General features: G+C 36.5%; 1 long non-coding RNA gene across 1 annotated transcript; it reads left to right on the top strand.

Annotated features, from left to right (window-relative positions):
- The first annotated feature begins 353 nt into the window (after positions 1-353).
- LOC134756644 (uncharacterized) lies at positions 354-18566 on the top strand. Its single transcript, XR_010129584.1, has 3 exons — positions 354-456; positions 17365-17394; positions 18491-18566. It is a non-coding gene; the product is annotated as an uncharacterized lncRNA (long non-coding RNA).
- Positions 18567-18809: the final 243 nt, after the last annotated feature.

Genomic DNA, 18809 nt, shown 5'->3' with positions numbered 1-18809 from the left:
GGGGGAAAGTTTTATTATTCACCATGCACAATAGCAGGATGCTTAATGATTCTCGGTTACCTTGGCAGAATTGTCTGTCGACTTCAGGCACTAGCAGTGGGTGACACAGGTCTGGCCAAGTGTTAGAGCAAGATCATATATTCTGGTCCCATTTTAATTTCTAATACATTAATCTTTCCCTCCCAGATGCACAATGAATATTCCATAGACTCTTGTTTGTCAGAAGCTGTCTGGCTTTCATCTATTCAGGTGGTTTCATTGACTGTGAAACCATGCTTCAAAGGCCTGATCAGTCAATGACAACTGTCTCACAATAGCATTGAGTAATGCTTTCCTTTTTTCTTTTCAGGCATCTGATAGACAACTTTGACACCTGATCTCTGGGGACCTTATGGAGTCACTCAGAGTTCTTAAGAGACTTCCCTTACTTTATCATTCCAGAAAGAATTGTCACAGGTGAATGTATCGCACTTTCTCAGGAGCTGAACCTGACCCTTGAATCCATCTCATTTGCACTGCAGGTTTCACAATGAATTAAAATGGATTAAGTTGGCTTAATGCTGTTTTACAAGCAAGTGGAAAGCACTGCACCATTCATTTTTAATTTTAATCCTTTGTCTTAGCCTGCTAATTACTATTGTTTTAAGTTCATTATCCTGGCATGCACATTGTTACTAGTTGGATGCTAATGCTTGTAAGCAGTGTTCTTACTTTTGCAGGTACTGACCCTTCAATTATCAAATTAGTCCATGTCACTGCTGAACAGCTGCCTCTGTAATCTACAATTCTCTCTTTAAAATTTTATTCTTCTCTTGTCTCTAATTAATTAAGCAATAACCCTATTGAAACATCTTATGCACAGACTCAAGTTCAAAAGCATTAACAAGGAGAAAAGAAACTAAAATTGGATATGTGATTCCTCAAGTTTCTCTGACAACCTTGGGTCAGAGGAATTCTATGATGCCACATGTTTTGTCTGTAAAGCTTGCAAAATATGACCATAGAAAGTAATGTGAGTTACATTTTCTGTCTCATCACCACTTGTTTAAAAGCCTCCATTAATTACAACTCAGATGCTACAACACTACAATCAAGAGGAAAGCATAAGGAAGAAAAGATGGCATTGCTGAGAAATGATATGGAAAGATGAACCAGTCACAGAATTCAACAAACTCACTTCTTGTACAGATTGAAGTGTCAAATACGATGTCCTTTTTGATGCAAGGATTATCTCCACAATGTCTTCACAAAGCTCAGTCAGCTCTCTGGACATTTTCTGTGAAGGGAACTTCACAACTTCAAATTACAAAGTTTTGATCATTATGAAGTTTATTTTTATGAATTGCAATCTATCTTCCTTTAACTTCCACCTACTCATCATAGTTCTTTGTTTTGGAGCTGCACACACACACACACACACTCTCTCTCTCTCACAGAAAAGACTACTGCCTTTGCCACATGACTATATTTCAATTATTTGAAGCCTACTAATTCCCTAAGTAGCAAAATTTTAGACCCTTTCACACTCCAGTCAGTCTCTCCTGCATATGGATTCTCTTTAGTCCTCTTCAATGTAAACTTTCTTATCAGACATTTAAAATAATTTGGAAGATAAACCTATCTTTCATGAAGACCAACAAATCCAACCAAAACATAAATTCTCATCACCAGTTGTTTCAGCCTCCATGAATCTCAACTCACTGGCTTTGCTTTCCTTCCTTATCACAGTGGAAGAAGTCTCCCTGATCCCATAGACTCTAGATTGTCTCCCATCTTGTCTGTCCAAAGACTTTACACTTGCAGTTATCCTGACTCTCTCCTACATCAGCAATTTATCCCTTTCTATAAGATTAGTGTAGGCCAGGCATGGTGGCTCACGCCTGTAATCCCAGCACTTTGGGAGGCCAGGGGGGGCAGATCACCTGAGGTCAGGAGTTCGAGACCAGACTGGCCAACATGGTGAAACCCTGTTGCTACTAAAAATACAAAAATTAGCTGAGCTTGGTGGCTAACACTTGCAATCCCAGCTACTCAGGAGCCTGAGGCAGGAGAATCGCTTGAACCCAGGAGGTGGAGGTTGCAGTGAGCTGAAATCGCACCATTGCCCTCCAGCCTGGGTGACAAGAGTGAAACTTCTTCTCAAAAACAAAAAAAAAAGATAAAAGATGAGTGTAATAAGAAATCAACTATGTCACTTTCCATTTAAAAGTACTCCCCACTATGATCATAAATTCTCCTTTACCTACTGCTCCATCGTTATCTTCTTTTTCATGGAAAATAAGTAAGTCATTGTCATCACTCAGTGTTACCACCTCTATTACTCCTCAGGCTACTTCATTAAGGCTTTTGTCACAAAGCTCCCTGAAAATGGTCTTGTCATTGGGTTCCATATTGTCAATGATTTCTTCTTTGTTCTTTTTCTCATTTACTCAGTTTCTGAGGAGCATTTGGATGTCTTCCCCTCTTGAAACATTTATTCTCTTAACTTTAGTTGTGCCATGACATGTTGGTTTACTTCGAACATCACTGGCTTCCGTGTCCCTTCATGTTCAATTTCCTATGCTGGCTTCCTCTTCTCATTCTGACCTCTGTATTCTGGAGTTGCTGATCCTTGGCCTTTGGCCCTCTTCTCTATCTACATTCACATCTTAAGTGGTCAATGTCTCCCTAAATTATACCTCCAATACTGGACTCCCCTGAGAGCTTTCCCACTTAACCTCTCTCTTAAATTGTATAACAGACATTTAATCCCTTCATGTTCACAATGAAACATTTCACTTTGTTTCCTGTAATGATTGATTATGTAATTAAATCAATCTCTCCCCTTCCTCAATCCGAGATTTAGTTAAAAGAAGTAGATAAGATATATTAATATTTCATGTCCTCTGAAAAGTGACAGAAATCTGATGAGACAATATGAGATTATTGGGTCAAAAGTGGAGATAAATTTGAAATTGAGAGAGGCAAAGGGGCATGCTAGTTGGTGCAAAACAAGAATAGCAATCAAAACTCAAGACCCATAAAAATTTGGGAGTGTAATGAGAGATTTTCTCAACAATGGTCTAGGGTACCAAAGAATTTCATTCCTTGGGGAGAGGATAAAATAGAAGGAAACAAGCCCTCACATGACTGAGTTATCTGGAGGGAACTTCTGGCCATACATTTAGTTTAAGTTGATCTTTGATTTCTATTACTTCCAGGATCCTGGCAGAATAAATCATAAATTCTCTCTAGAGGCATTAGCATCCACTCTAAGCCTCAAATTATAGTTACCAATATATTTTTGTCACACAGCTTAAGATAACCAGGAGCACAAGGAAATAAAATACCATGAAGGAAAAACACCAAAACAAACAAACAAGCAAATAAAACTATACATACTTTATGTAATGAACGTGCCATAGACAGATTATAAAACAATTTAAAAAGAGGAGCTTGAGCTTGAGCTTATCTACAGGTAAAACTTTAAAAATTGCAAAGCAAATTAAAAAAAAATACGTAGGATTACTAGAAATGAAAGAAGCAAAATTTACATTAAACTTACAGAATTAAATCTCAATTATCTCCTTCCTCTTAAATCCCCCTCTCCACCCAAATCTGTTCCATTTTAGATAATAATAATATCCTTCATTCACTCAGATGACATTTCCCTCATCCCTAACATTCAGTTCATCGACAGTGCTATTGATGATACCTCCAGAATTTGTAATAATCTGATAATTTTTCAGCATTTTTATTGCTATATCTCAGTCCAAGCTACTATAGTCTGACACCTGAACTTTTGAAATACCCTATTAAATGATCTCCTTGATTCTATCTTTGTTCTCTTCTAATTTTTCTCCATATAGCGTCCAGAGAGATCTTTGAAAAATATAGATCCTATAGATCCTCCTTTGCAAAACCCAGTGGCTTCTTCCTGCTGCAGAGGCTTACAAAGTCCTATATGATCTGATTCCTAAAATGTTTTCCTTCAGGATCTTGCTCCTAAAATATATTCCTTATACCATACGCTCAGCTGGCTTTCTTGAGCATACATGGTTAACTTTGCCCCCGACCTTTTCCACTTACTGATGTACCCTTCTGTCATACAGGGTTTAGCTCAAATGTCATCTCCACATCTAAGACTATCTTAACCACTCTATCCAACCTTCCCACTTCTTTAATCATAAGTTTGTCCACTTGTTTTATTTTTGTTATGGCATTCACCACTATCTGAAAATATCTTATTAATCATTCATTTACTTATACGAATATATCTGTCTGGTTCACTGTTACATTTCCAGAGCCTAGAACAGTGTCTGGTAAATAGTAGGGGCACAAAAATATTTGCAGAATAATGAAATGTATTTACTTTTATCTTATTATTGACATAACTGACAAATTTCTTTTAAACAAACATTTGTGTAAAAGTCTATAATTGGAAAACCACAAACTTTCACTAAAACTCTAATAAGCTGGAGGGAAGGAGCATTTACAGTATATTCAAAAGGCCTTGAGTTTGTTTGCATCATAATAAGGCCAAAATTATGAAAATGTCTACAGCTTAAGTATTGAATATACAACTGCTTGTAGGTATACATTCAAAAATAAACTGGTTTATTGACCAATAAAGTATCTTTCTGATGAAATTTGCACATGTTATAGAAATTTTAAAATGGCTAAATAAATGACCAACATAGGAGTTCAATAAAGAAAGCACTTGGATTTTAGGAAAAGATTGAAATGGGTCATCAAAGAAGACAACTGATGAATGACCAGAGAGAAGGGGAGAGGGTACTTGGAAGAAAAGAGGGAAAAATTTAGGACAGGAAAAAGGCTTTCTTACTTGGGAATAGAGAAATCTGAATTATATGGAGACTTGTGCCGTGGGGAAGGATAAACTAGAACGGTATTTGAAAGACAAGACAAACTCACCTGAGAGTTAAAGATATTCCTTTAAAGGAAAAGTGGAACGCATTTGGAAATGGGTACCAAGGAAACAAAGGAATCATATTAATTGACAATTGCTAGCACATGGAAAGTGCTTCCTCCATGTCCAGCTCAGTTGGAAGTCCTTCCTGCGTGCCCATGTTCAAATTTCATAAGAGCCCTAGACATAGAAACTGTGCTTAATCCCCATTTTAAAACTGAGGAAGTATAAGCTTAGAAAGTTAAAGAACTTGTGCACGTAACCAATCATTTCATGATGGAAACAAGACTTTGACTCTCATCTCTCTGATTCTAAAATCCATTTTCTAGCTCGTTATATCTTACTGAACATTGTAATACTTTCTCTTCAGTCTAATTCTAGGGTGTGGAAGTTCCCCAGCAAAACCATAAAGGTTTTCTTTTACAAATCCTTTTTAGAGACTTGCCATTGCTTCCTCATGTGTGTGCGTACATGTGTGTGTGCACACACATGTGCACCAGTGATTCTATTTGTAATAACATGTTTAATTTACAGGGCCTGAGGTTTTCTTGGCAGGCAGCCATCTATTCTCACCTTCTCAAGCTTGCGGCTACAACAGTTGACATTCTGTTTTCCTGCCTGCTCCTTTTAGATATTTCTTCCATCTGATTAGTCATTTAAAATCTTCCTGCAGTGTTTGTTGATCTTCACCTGTTTGTTGCTTTTCCTGTGTTTAGAGGTTAAAATGCTGTGTTGGTGCAAGCTTACTAAAGCTTAACAAGAGATGAATCCACACAACCATTTGAACTAAGCAGATCTCAAAGTGTAGTTTGAAGGTTGAATAGCTTAATGGGGTGCCTGCCTTAAAAGAAGGAGAAAATTTTAATGGGTTTAATCTATAGAATAAGAGACTCAACATAAAAAAGTCAAAGGCCAGTTATACTAGTTGTTTAATAATGGTTTCAATAAAAAATTTCTTTTAATTTGCTAGCAGCAACCCCTGTGTATAATTGAATTTTATCAAGTCTCAGAATAAATTTGATTATTACTGCTAGCAATAACATTTTTAAACAGTGTATCTGAAAGTCTTGGGAATGCAGCCTACTTGTAACTTCTAAATATATAATGGGATAAACCAGGCCACCTGGATCCCCTAAACTCTGAGAATCAACAATCTGAATCAAAAACTGCATGGACTAAATTTTAGGCTGTTCTATTTATTGAAACTACCCAAGAATGATTAGTAAGTTTTCAGTAGATATTACACTCATGCACCGCATAATGACATTTTGGTCAATGACAGATCATATATATCATGGTGGTCCCATAAGAGTATAATGAAGCTAAAAATTCCCTATCACCTAGTGATACTGTAGCATTTGTAACATCATAGTGTCATGCATTATTCACATGTTTGTGGTGATGCTGGTGTAAACAAACCCATTGTGCTGCCAGTCCTATAAAAGTCTAGCACAATTATGTATACAATTATGTATAGTACATAATACCTGATAATGATAATAAATATGTAACTGGTTTATGTATTTACTATACTATACTTTTTATCCTTATTTTAGAGTGCACTCCAGTGACTTATAAAAAAAATAAAGTTAACTATACAGCAGACTCACTTGGGTCCTTCAGGAGGTATTCCAGAAGAAGGCATTGTTATATTATCATAGGCAATGACAGGCTCCTTGAGTGTTACTGCCCCTGAAGACCTTCCAGTGAGACAAGAGATGGAGGTGAAAGACAGTGATATTGATGATTCTGACCCTGTGTAGGTCTGGGCTAATATGTATGTTTGTATACAGTGTTTATAAAGCCTAAAGCAGCATGCAGTAATGTCCTAGGGCTTCACATTTACTCATCATTCACTCACTGACGCACCAGAGCAACTTGCAGTCCTCAAGCTCCATTCACAATAAGTGCCATGAAAAATGGTGCAGGTGTACCATTTTTTATCTTTTATACCAGGTTTTTACTGAACCTTTTCTATGCTTAAATATGTTCAAATATACAAATACTTACCATTGTGTTACAATTGCCTGCAGCGGTCAGTACAGTAACATACTGTACAGGTTTGTACCCTAAGAGCAATAGGCTATATCATATAGCTTACACATATAGTTGGTTGTACCACCTAAATTTGGGTAAGTACACTCTATGATGTTCACACAATGACAAAATTGCCTAAAGACATATTTTTCAGAACATATCCCCATCATTAAGCAATGAATGACTGTAATAGAATGAAGGAAATTCTAACCTCTTTGAAGTGAAAGTAATCAACAATGCCCCTAATAGCTTTATTGGATAGAGACAAATTTTACTTTAAAGAGTACAGCTGCTATGGTTTGAATGTAAACTCCCAAAAGCATGTGTTGAAAACTTAATGCCCAATGCAACAATGTTGGGAGGTGGGGCCTAATGGTAGGTGTTTAGGTCATGAGGGTTCTGGCTTCATGAATGGATTAATGCCAATTATAAAGGACTTGAGGCTGCAAGTTCAATCTCTTGCTCACCCTTGCGCTCTCTTTGCCCTTTCACCATGAGGCGATGCAAGAAGGCCCTTACAAGATGCTGGCCCCTCAGTCTTGGACTTTGCAGCCTCCAAAATCATGAGTCAGTAAATTTCTGGTTATTATAAATTACCCAGTCTGTGGTATTCTGCTATAGCAGCATAAAACAGAATAAGACAATAAATAGTTTGTTGCTTGTTTTACACTAATTGGTATCCTCTTAGATCACCATTTCTTTTTTTTAACAAATCATTAAACACATCATAGGGCCTTCTTTCTTCCTGCATAGCTTACCAAAGTGTGGCTATAAAACTAAGTTGTGGCCCCTATTTCAACCCTCATTACTAAAAATTCCTCTTCATTCACAGCATGCCTACCCTTGGCCAGGAACATAGGGCCAGCGATGTTCTAGTTCTTTCTTTGTGCTGCCATCTTTTCTTTCCCGTAAGACCACTCTTTATCATTTACTTACTTTATTTTTGGCTTCCCACATACTTTGGTAACTTTGGTATCGGCATTAACATATTTTACATTAGAGTTTTCCCCATCATTTTAGGAGACTTCAAAAATACTTGTGAAGCTACCACTTTAGAATCACAATCCTTCATCTTTTCAGCTCAAATATCATTTTTTTTTCTATTCCACTTTGACAATTTGCATTCATGGCTACCTTAAAGAGAACATGCTTATTTCTGAAATCTTAAACTCATCCATCTTAGCTCTGTCTCTCACACCCACTGCATCCTTCATTTATCTTGACTTCCTCCTCATTTCCTCTCTAAGTCATTTCTCTTTTTGTTTCATTGGTCTTTTATTTTTAATTTTTATACTTTTTTTATTATTATACTTTAGAGTACATGTGCACAATGTGCAGGTTAGTTACATATGTATACATGTGCCATGCTGGTGCGCTGCACCCACTAACTCATCATCTAGCATTAGGTATATCTCCCAATGCTATCCCTCCCCCCTCCCCCCACCCCACAACAGTCCCCAGAGTGTGATGTTCCCCTTCCTGTGTCCACGTGTTCTCATTGTTCAATTCCTACCTATGAGTGAGAATATGCGGTGTTTGGTTTTTTGTTCTTGCGATAGTTTACTGAGAATAATGATTTCCAATTTCATCCATGTCCCTACAAAGGACATGAACTCATCATTTTTTATGGCTGCATAGTATTCCATGGTGTATATGTGCCACGTTTTCTTAATCCAGTCTATCATTGGTGGACATTTGAGTTGGTTCCAAGTCTTTGCTATTGTGAATAGTGCCGCAGTAAACATACGTGTGCATATGTCTTTATAGCAGCATGATTTATAGTCCTTTGGGTATATACCCAGTAATGGGATGGCTGGGTCAAATGGTATTTCTAGTTCTAGATCCCTGAGGAATCGCCACACTGACTTCCACAATGGTTGAACTAGTTTACAGTCCCACCAACAGTGTAAAAGTGTTCCTATTTCTCCACATCCTCTCCAGCACCTGTTGTTTCCTGACTTTTTAATGATTGCCATTCTAACTGGTGTGAGATGGTATCTCATTGTGGTTTTGATTTGCATTTCTCTGATGGACAGTGATGGTGAGCATTTTTTCATGTGTTTTTTGGCTGCATTAATGTCTTCTTTTGAGAAGTGTCTGTTCATATCCTTCGCCCACTTTTTGATGGGGTTGTTTGTTTTTTTCTTGTAAATTTGTTTGAGTTCATTATAGATTCTGGATATTAGCCCTTTGTCAGATGAGTAGGTTGTGAAAATTTTCTCCCATTTTGTGGGTTGCCTGTTCACTCTGATGGTAGTTTGTTTTGCTGTGCAGAAACTCTTTAGTTTAATTAGATCCCATTTGTCAATTTTGGCTTTTGTTGCCATTGCTTTTGGTGTTTTAGACATGAAGTCCTTGCCCATGCCTATGTCCTGAATGGTAATGCCTAGGTTTTCTTCTAGGGTTTTTATGGTTTTAAGTCTAACGTTTAAGTCTTTAATCCATCTTGAATTGATTTTTCTATAAGCTGTAAGGAAGGGATCCAGTTTCAGCTTTCTCCATATGGCTAGCCAGTTTTCCCAGCACCATTTATTAAATAGGGAATCCTTTCCCCGTTGCTTGCTTTTCTCAGGTTTGTCAAAGATCAGATGGTTGTAGATATGCGGCGTTATTTCTGAGGGCTCTGTTCTGTTCCATTGATCTATATCTCTGTTTTGGTACTAGTACGATGCTGTTTTGGTTACTGTAGCCTTGTAGTATAGTTTGAAGTCAGGTAGTGTGATGCCTCCAGCTTTGTTCTTTTGGCTTAGGATTGACTTGGCCATGTGGGCTCTTTTTTGGTTCCATATGAACTTTAAAGTAGTTTTTTCCAATTCTGTGAGGAAAGTCATTGGTAGTTTGATGGGGATGGCATTGAATCTATGAATTACCTTGGGCAGTATGGCCATTTTCATGATATTGATTCTTCCTACCCATGAGCATGGAATGTTCTTCCATTTCTTTGTATCCTCTTTTACTTCATTGAGCAGTGGTTTGTAGTTCTCCTTGAAGAGGTCCTTCGCGTCCCTTGTAAGTTGGATTCCTAGGTATTTTATTCTCTTTGAAGCAACTGTGAATGGGAGTTCACTCATGATTTGGCTCTCTGTTTGTCTGTTGTTGGTGTATAAGAATGCTTGTGATTTTTGTACATTGATTTTGTATCCTGAGACTTTGCTGAAGTTGCTTATCAGCTTAAGGAGATTTTGGGCTGAGACAATGGGGTTTTCTAGATATACAATCATGTCATCTGCAAACAGGGACAATTTGACTTCCTCTTTTCCTAATTGAATACCCTTTATTTCCTTCTCCTGCCTAATGGCCCTGGCCAGAACTTCCAACACTATGTTGAATAGGAGTGGTGAGAGAGGGCATCCCTGTCTTGTGCCAGTTTTCAAAGGGAATGCTTCCAGTTTTTGCCCATTCAGTATGATATTGGCTGTGGGTTTGTCATAGATAGCTCTTATTATTTTGAGATACGTCCCATCGATACCTAATTTATTGAGAGTTTTTAGCATGAAGGGTTGTTGAATTTTGTCAAAGCCAAAATTGACACCCTAACATCACAATTAAAAGAACTAGAAAAGCAAGAGCAAACACATTCAAAAGCTAGCAGAAGGCAAGAAATAACTAAAATCAGAGCAGAAATGAAGGAAATAGAGACACAAAAAACCCTTCAAAAAATTAATGAATCCAGGAGCTGCTTTTTTGAAAGGATCAACAAAATTGATAGACTGCTAGCATGACTAATAAAGAAAAAAAGAGAGAAGAATCAAATAGACGCAACAAAAAATGATAAAGGGGATATCACCACCGATCCCACAGAAATACAAACTACCATCAGAGAATACTACAAACACCTCTACGCAAATAAACTAGAAAATCTAGAAGAAATGGATAAATTCCTCGACACATACACTCTCCCAAGACTAAACCAGGAAGAAGTTGAATCTCTGAATAGACCAATAACAGGAGCTGAAATTGTGGCAATAATCAATAGCTTACCAACCAAAAAGAGTCCAGGACCAGATGGACTCACAGCCGAATTCTACCAGAGGTACAAGGAGGAACTGGTACCATTCCTTCTGAAACTGTTCCAATCAATAGAAAAAGAGGGAATCCTCCCTAACTCATTTTATGAGGCCAGCAGCATCCTGATACCAAAGCCTGTCAGAGACACAACCAAAAAAGATAATTTTAGACCAATATCCTTGATGAACATTGATGCAAAAATCCTCAACAAAATACTGGCAAACCGAATCCAGCAGCACATCAAAAAGCTTATCCACCATGATCAGGTGGGCTTCATCCTTGGGATGCAAGGCTGGTTCAATATACGCAAATCAATAAATGTAATCCAGCATATAAACAGAACCAAAGACAAAAACCACATGATTATCTCAATAGATGCAGAGAAGGCCTTTGTTTCATTGGTCTTAACAAAACTGTCTGCTTCTTATTTTCAGATAAATGTTTTAGTAAATTTAAAAGAAAGAACTTCTCTTATAAGAAATCCTAGAGAATATCTGCTGCCTCTCTCATTTCTCTCATAGTTTTTTCCAGAAAGTGTGGGAAAATTCTGTAGTCATAATTTATTATTTAATACATTAACTTTATTTTTAGAAATCTATATTATTTTTATCTTCCAACATTTTGAAACTCCCTGTTCATTCTTTTGTGCACCATAGGCTGATTTCTGCTACTCCTACTCTGCTGAAACCCATCTCTCCAAAGTCACCAATGACATACTCAACATGAGCTTTATGTTGTTAGACTTCAGTCTAGATATTTAATGCAATTAATCACTCTTTCTATCTTGGATTTTTTCACAATTTTAACTTCCATAATGCCACTCTTTCCACATGTCTGTGCTACCTCCTTTGCCTTTATCTTTCTTGTTCCTTGACACACTTATTTTCACAATTTTAACTTCCATAATGCCACTCTTTCCACATGTCTGTGCTACCTCCTTTGCCTTTATCTTTGTTGTTCCTTGACACACTTAGTTTGTTTAATTTCCCTTTAAATATTGGTTTTCCAAGCAGCATGCCCTTGGCACTCCCTTCTTCTCACTCTACACACTCTTCTTATGAGGTTTGCTCTAAATCTTTTACTGAATCCTAACTATTACTATTTATATGCTAAAGATCCTCCCACATCTCTGACTTCTTTCTTGAAGACACATCTACACAAACGCCTACTGAATATCTGTTCTGTATGTTTTAGAGGCATCTTATACTTAATGTGTAAAATCATTGTCTACACACTCCCCTCTCCTGCCTGTAATAAACCCCTAAATCTGCTCCTTTTCCCATATTCACCAATTTGGAGATTAGTATTACCACCTGCTCAGAATGGAAGACATCCCAGAAAACTCCCTCTCTACTTGACACCTTGTCACCACATTCTCTCCTTTCTTCCTTTTACACATCTTCTCTACCTTTCTCCACTGTCATTGGTTTTCTCAAGTTCCGTTTATTTTTTTATGTGAACTACAGCAGTGGCTTCCTGTAGCTTGTCTCATTCTTGCTAACCTGCCCTCTACACGGCTGCTATCTAATTGTGTTACTCCTATGATTAAAATCCTCTAATGCTTTTCTGCTGCTTGGATAAAGACCAAGACAATATATAATGCCTTCAAAAATCTGCAACTTTCCCTTCACTTACTTCCACGTTAATCTACCAAACTGATATTCAAGCCACATTAGCTCCAATTGTTTCTTTTTTGTATGATGTTCTCTCACCACCTTCAAGTTTCTCCCATCTTTCTTTTCTTTTCTACCAAGAAATCTTCTACTCATTTTCAAAGTTTCACTAAAGTTATGTCTTTTTGAGTAAGCTGCTGTTTGCTGTTGTAACTTTGTGTACTTACCTACCTCTAGCATAATTCCTGTCATTATAACTGCCCTTTTTAATGTACTGTATTTTTCTTGCAGCCTCCATGTCAGTCATATAATTTCAAATGATGCATAGCAAATATGTGCTCAGTTAATATTTATTGAATATACAGCTAGATAAAATTATAAAAGTCAGGTGAACTTAGTTTATGCCATTTATCCCTTTAAACTATATTTAGATACAATCTTAGTCTACTGCCTTTACTGGGGAAAAGTGTAGGTCAAAAACTGACAAATTATCCAGTATAAGAATATTCCTTTTAGAAATTAACATAAATGAAAATGAAAATCTGGTAGAAAAAAAAAATAGGCCCTCAAACTTGAACAGGAAACAATTTATCTAAACACCTTTATCTAGAGTAGGTTATCACACTGGTTCTTTTGTGAAAAATATGATAAGGCTCAAAAAAGACTGGCTTATTAGTTAACGCAGATCCCATTCACATTCCCTAAAGTTTATTCTGATGATATCTACTGATATTGTCGAAACTCTTTTTCTTTCATTACAGTCAGCAGGGCCTGCCAGTGAACAATTTCAGGAAGTACATTTAAATCTTCAAACCATCTATATTATAGTCCTCAACCTCGTTTTCATAGGAGAGTTTTCTTTTCTTCTTTTTTTTTGACGGAGTCTTGCTCTGCCCCCAGGCTGGAAGGCAGTGGCAGGATCTCGGCTCACCGCAAGCTCCGCCTCCCAGGTTCACGCCATTCTCCTGCTTCAGCCTCCTGAGTAGCTGGGACTACAGGCGCCCGCCACCACGCCCGGCTAATTTTTTGTATTTTTAGTAAAGACGGGGTTTCACCGTGTTAGCCAGGATGGTCTCGATTTCCTGACCTTGTGATCCACCTGCCTCGGCCTCCCAAAGTGCTGGGATTACAGGCGTGAGCCACCGTGCCCGGCCTTCATAGGAGAGTTCTAACAGAAGTACATCATTTTAGTGTCTTTTATTTTGAGATCGTGTGTGCCAATGAAGGGCACAGGCAACCTTTTTACAAAGTGATGTTGACACACATCTGCTCAAATACATTAACGTTTCCATTCCAACTGACTCAGTTGGCAGGAAATAGCTCACTCCTCTTTGTGAATAAAGAACTAGGGAGGGGGCACTGGAAAGGGGATAGGCATTTTACAATTTGTCAAGATATGTATTCCAGCACTTATTTAAAAAAAAATTAGTACTGAGTCCAACTTGAGCTAATAAGCTAATGACTGCTTATCCTTTACTATTAAGCTTCAAAGGAGCTCCTAACTAAATGAGCCAATTGTTATATTGCCATGTATTTTTTATTCCTTCCTGTTAAATCATGCATTTGGTGTTATATAGAAGTTTTATGCTTATTAGAAAATAACCAGTATGTATGAGCTTATGAAAGGAAACCTCACTCAGATTTTTAAAAAGCAAATGAAAACCTTCAAAACTAACTGGTGCCATATGGTACACTCAGAAACACTTGTAAAAGGAAAGTTAAACCTTGAATATATTAATGATTTCTTACTGAAAGAAAAAAAAAGCCTCTATTCCATCTTTGCATGTAAAAAGACTTCTGAATAAGGCATTAGATAACACTTTTCTTTACAAAAAAGTAAATTCAGTAACATAAACCTTGTCTTGGTTTTATCATTATTATTATCTTATAAATAGTGCATGGTTTTGAACAAAACAAAACATTAACATTGTGTCTTAATACTGCCCTAGAGGCTTAAAAGATCTCATAGGTGATTTTCCACTTATATTTTTTCATTGTATTTCACAAAAACTTTTTTTTCTTTTTTTTTTTAGATGAAGGCTTGCTCTGTTGCCCAGGCTGGAGTGCAGTGGTGCGATGTCTGCTCACTGCAACCTCTGCCTCCTTGGTTCAAGTGATTGTCCTGCCTCAGCCTTGTGAGTAGCTGGGACTACAGGCATGTGCCACCAGGTCGGGCTGATTTTTGTATTTTTATGAATAGTAGGATGGGGTTTTAACATGTTGGTCAGGCTGGTCTCGAACTCCTGACCTCAAGTTATCCGTCCACCTCGCCCTCCCAAAGAGTTGGGATTACAGGCATGAGCCACCGCCCTGGCCCTCAAAAAAACGCTTTCATCTGACCTTGATATAAAGATATGTGCACAACAAGCCAACCAGCCACTTGTGATACACACTAATGTGCCTTTAGAGGAGGGAGTCTTAATTCCCCGGCCACTCATTTTTTGCCTCCACATGAGTCTCTTTCTCTAATTTATACTAATATGTAAATCATCTACTGAAGAGTCTGGTTTGATTCTTTTCCTTCTCTTAAAATGCAAATGTCAACCATGCAGAAAGTGATGAAAGCAAAGAATCATTAGGTTAATGGAGAACACCTGTACCTCTACACCCTTTTCTCCATATCAAATTGTCAGTGTTAAGCTGTCCTATCACTTAATAAAATCAGGATAGTCCTTTAATTTTCAGTGTATTGAATACTGTATGCACTAATATACATACCTTCTTATTCTTATATATTAACACAGCTCATTTGTTGAGATGGGACTGTATTTTTCTATAAAACGAAGAAAAACCTATGAGACTGGATTATTTTTTCTTGACCTACTGTACACTGAGAGTTTGTTTTGCTGTGGAACATAGCCTTCACTGTGGGACAGAATCAAACTCTGGCAAAGGGTCTCAGCATAAACAGCCACTCACCATTCCATTTCACTTTAAGCTGCATGTGCAATAAAATGATACTTTCTTCCATTTTTCCTAGGAACTTCTCTTTTATTCATGATGCATGGAAAAATGTGTGTTTTCCAAAACTATTGGGTATTTTTCCCAGGTCTTTTAGGCAATGATTGTTTTCTGAAGAGGCAATCAACACGTTCAACACACTTAAATTGCTCTGAACATCTCAGTGAGTTTCTACTGTTCCTTACATTGGGAATCAAATATTTGACTTGATATTTCTTTAGTTAGCAACATGACTTGACTTTCAAGGAGTTGCTTTATATTTTAACACTTATTTTCAGATATCAAGAAGATGTAGATTTTTAAGGTGATAAACCAGATGGCATTTAAAAATATGTTTAATTTATTTCTAAACAACAATTGTTAAGTATCAGCAGTAGAAGTTAAGTAGCAAAGGATTCATTTAATTTATTTGATCATCTGTGTGCCTCCAGAGTGAGACTCTATAATTTTTTGCATGTATGCATGGTTTAATGAACCTAAAAATTGAATAAAAATGACAATTGACAAAAGTAAAGTGGTCGTGAAATATATTACATAGTATGAGAACTATTAAAAAGGTACCAATTATACTGCTTATTTTGATGAAAAAAATAAAATTATATTTCTAAAATCAGAATGTGATTTAATTACCTAGGTATAAACTGAAATCTAATTATGTCTGCAAAAATAAGAATTATTCAATTTTTAGTCATTTGGTAGTTTATAGGGTTTCCTCACAGGTCCACAAAGAGAGATATTGAGAGGTTAAATCTATTCTCCTGGTAAAGGTCTGGAACCCTTCTAATTCAAATTGTGACCTAAAACTTAGCTTATATTGCAAAAAATTCAAAGTAATACATAACTATGTAAAAAAGACAATAAAAAGGAATACTTGCAGCAAATACATACTAACAATAGCTAAACTTTGCAGAAAAGTGCCTGGCAGCAAGTTCTGGGTTTTACCTGGGGACAGACTGCAGGGTAAGAGAAGAAGATCAAGGATACGGAAGAGTCAATTGCTTATGGAACATTCTCTGGATTGTCATTCAGATCCCACTTCATCATTAATCAAACATTAAAACAGAGCAAGAGTATAGGGGTTTCATATGGGAGAGGCAAGAACTCATAGGAGAAGAGACTGGTAAGCCTTGGGTGATCAGATGAGATTTTTGAGTTCATGAGAAGTTTTTTCAGGCTCGCAGCTCTCTATGTAGCTTCACATTATGAGTGGACAAATCAGAAAACTTAGAACTGGACTCTTTCTATAGCAGGAATGTGACTATAAATCCTTGAAAATAAAAATCTTGCTTAAATTTTCTGGAATATTACTAATGACTAAAAGGTGCTCCTTTCTCACCATTGTTATCAGAAAAATAACAAAGGAGGAAGAAAGAAGAACACTAAAATGGAAACACATTTAAGAGGAAAGCAAAACAGAGCAGTAATAGGCTCATTCTAGTACAACAAAAGTCATTTGACAGGAGTTTGGCAATGAGTTTACCTGTGATTATAGAGAAAGCATATTTTGCCATTACCAAATAGAATTCCTAGGGGTGAGATGAATTTCTACTTTCTCTTTGCCTGCACAGGAGGCTTTACTCTTTCTTTATATATAAATTCATACTGAAATATGTGTACAGAAATTTTGTGGCTGTTCAAAATTCCACTTGTTTCTGATGTTCAACTTACATATTAAAAGCTCATAAAACTTACATATTAAGTTGAACATCAGATATCACAAGCATATTTGGACATAAATTTAAAGTTGGTTGCAATAGATAAAAGTCTAATTCTCTAGATACTAAACAAACAGTTTTGTATCTTTTGGCCCCAGGATATTTCATGTTCTTGTTACAGGATGCGCAGTGGACCAGATGACTTTGGAAGGTATCAAAAGTTCTTATTTCAAATCATGCTTTGTGAAACACAATCACATTAGCATTTGATGTATCCTCTAGTATTTTTGTAATTGTCTCATTTTATTACCAAGTTGAATATTTAATTTTGCACTCCACTTTTTTTCACTTGCTAAAGCACAAATGTTTCCACGACATTACATATTCTTGGTCATCAGGATTTTTAACGACTAAGCAACGTTGCATTTTGTGGATTTGTTATAATTAACAGGTGTTTTATAATTACATATTTAAATTATTTTTAATTTTTCAAAACTAAAATATTTCCCTGAGGTATTTATATGCATGATACTTTTTTTTGGTCAGCTAGAGTGAGAATAATTAAAGAATATTTTCAGTAATGGAATTATTGGGTCAAAGGTTATGACTTGCATCTAATTTTTAATTACTTTTAAAAATTACACGAGTAATATAGGAAATTCAGAAACAAAGCAGTATGAAAGTACTGAAAGTGAATGTGATGTTCTCTTTTTGTTTTCTGTTTCATGTCTCCCCTTTCACTGATCATCTTAATTTTGTGTCATTCTTTCCATTTTCAATGCTTTTACATGTGCATATGTACACAAGAAGGTAAAGTTTTTGTTACACAAATAAAATTATATACATTATTATATAACTTATTGTATCTTACTTTACATTGTATCTTTAAAAAATTTTTAAAGTACCCTAAATCTTCTCATCCAAATATTTCTGTATTAATGAATTTTTATGTTATAGATACAGGAAGTAAGAATTCTAACGTTATAAAGTGTAAGCAGTCTCCTCCAGTTATCATCCCTCCTTCCTTCCCTATTCCTCTCTTCAAAGGTACTGCTCTTAAAAAATGTTATGTGATTCTTCCAATTAAAAAAGCATTAATTGTATTTTAACTTTTTTATAGCTAATTATCAACAATACCTTGATTATTACTCCAAGTTTCAATATTATTATACTAAGAAATAAATTGTAAATCAGATAGATGCTGATTTTCTAAGTGGTTTATAAGGTTATGAAGGGTGAGACTTTCTCCCAATTATGACAGATTGGGCTAAGATTCGAATTATTAATATGGTCCCTTTATTTTGCAGAGAAGCAGGCAACGTGGCTCCCAGGAAAATGGCCTGAACAGAACCATGAGAGGAAGGCTGTCAGTTCATGGAAGGGTTATTCATGGTGAGACCTGCTTGAGAGATTAATCCCATGCAGGATGCCCCTAGTGTTGCCTTCAATTAGATTAGAAGCCATAAAGCAGCTTGGGAGTGTGGTTTTCACCAGAGTGAATGTAAAGGACAAAGGGTAAAGGGTAATTAGCTCCTGACCTGAAAGAGCTCATAAAAGAAGGAAATTCCAGTAAAACAGTTTACTTTGGCCATTTCAGTAGTGTGTATGTGTGTGAAGCAGTATGTA

The sequence above is a fragment of the Gorilla gorilla genome, chromosome 11 (genome assembly GCF_029281585.2).
Source record: "Gorilla gorilla gorilla isolate KB3781 chromosome 11, NHGRI_mGorGor1-v2.1_pri, whole genome shotgun sequence".
Classification (NCBI taxonomy): Eukaryota; Metazoa; Chordata; class Mammalia; order Primates; family Hominidae; genus Gorilla; species Gorilla gorilla.
Note: the sequence above shows the minus strand (reverse complement) of the source record. Positions and strands in the feature narration are given on the sequence as shown.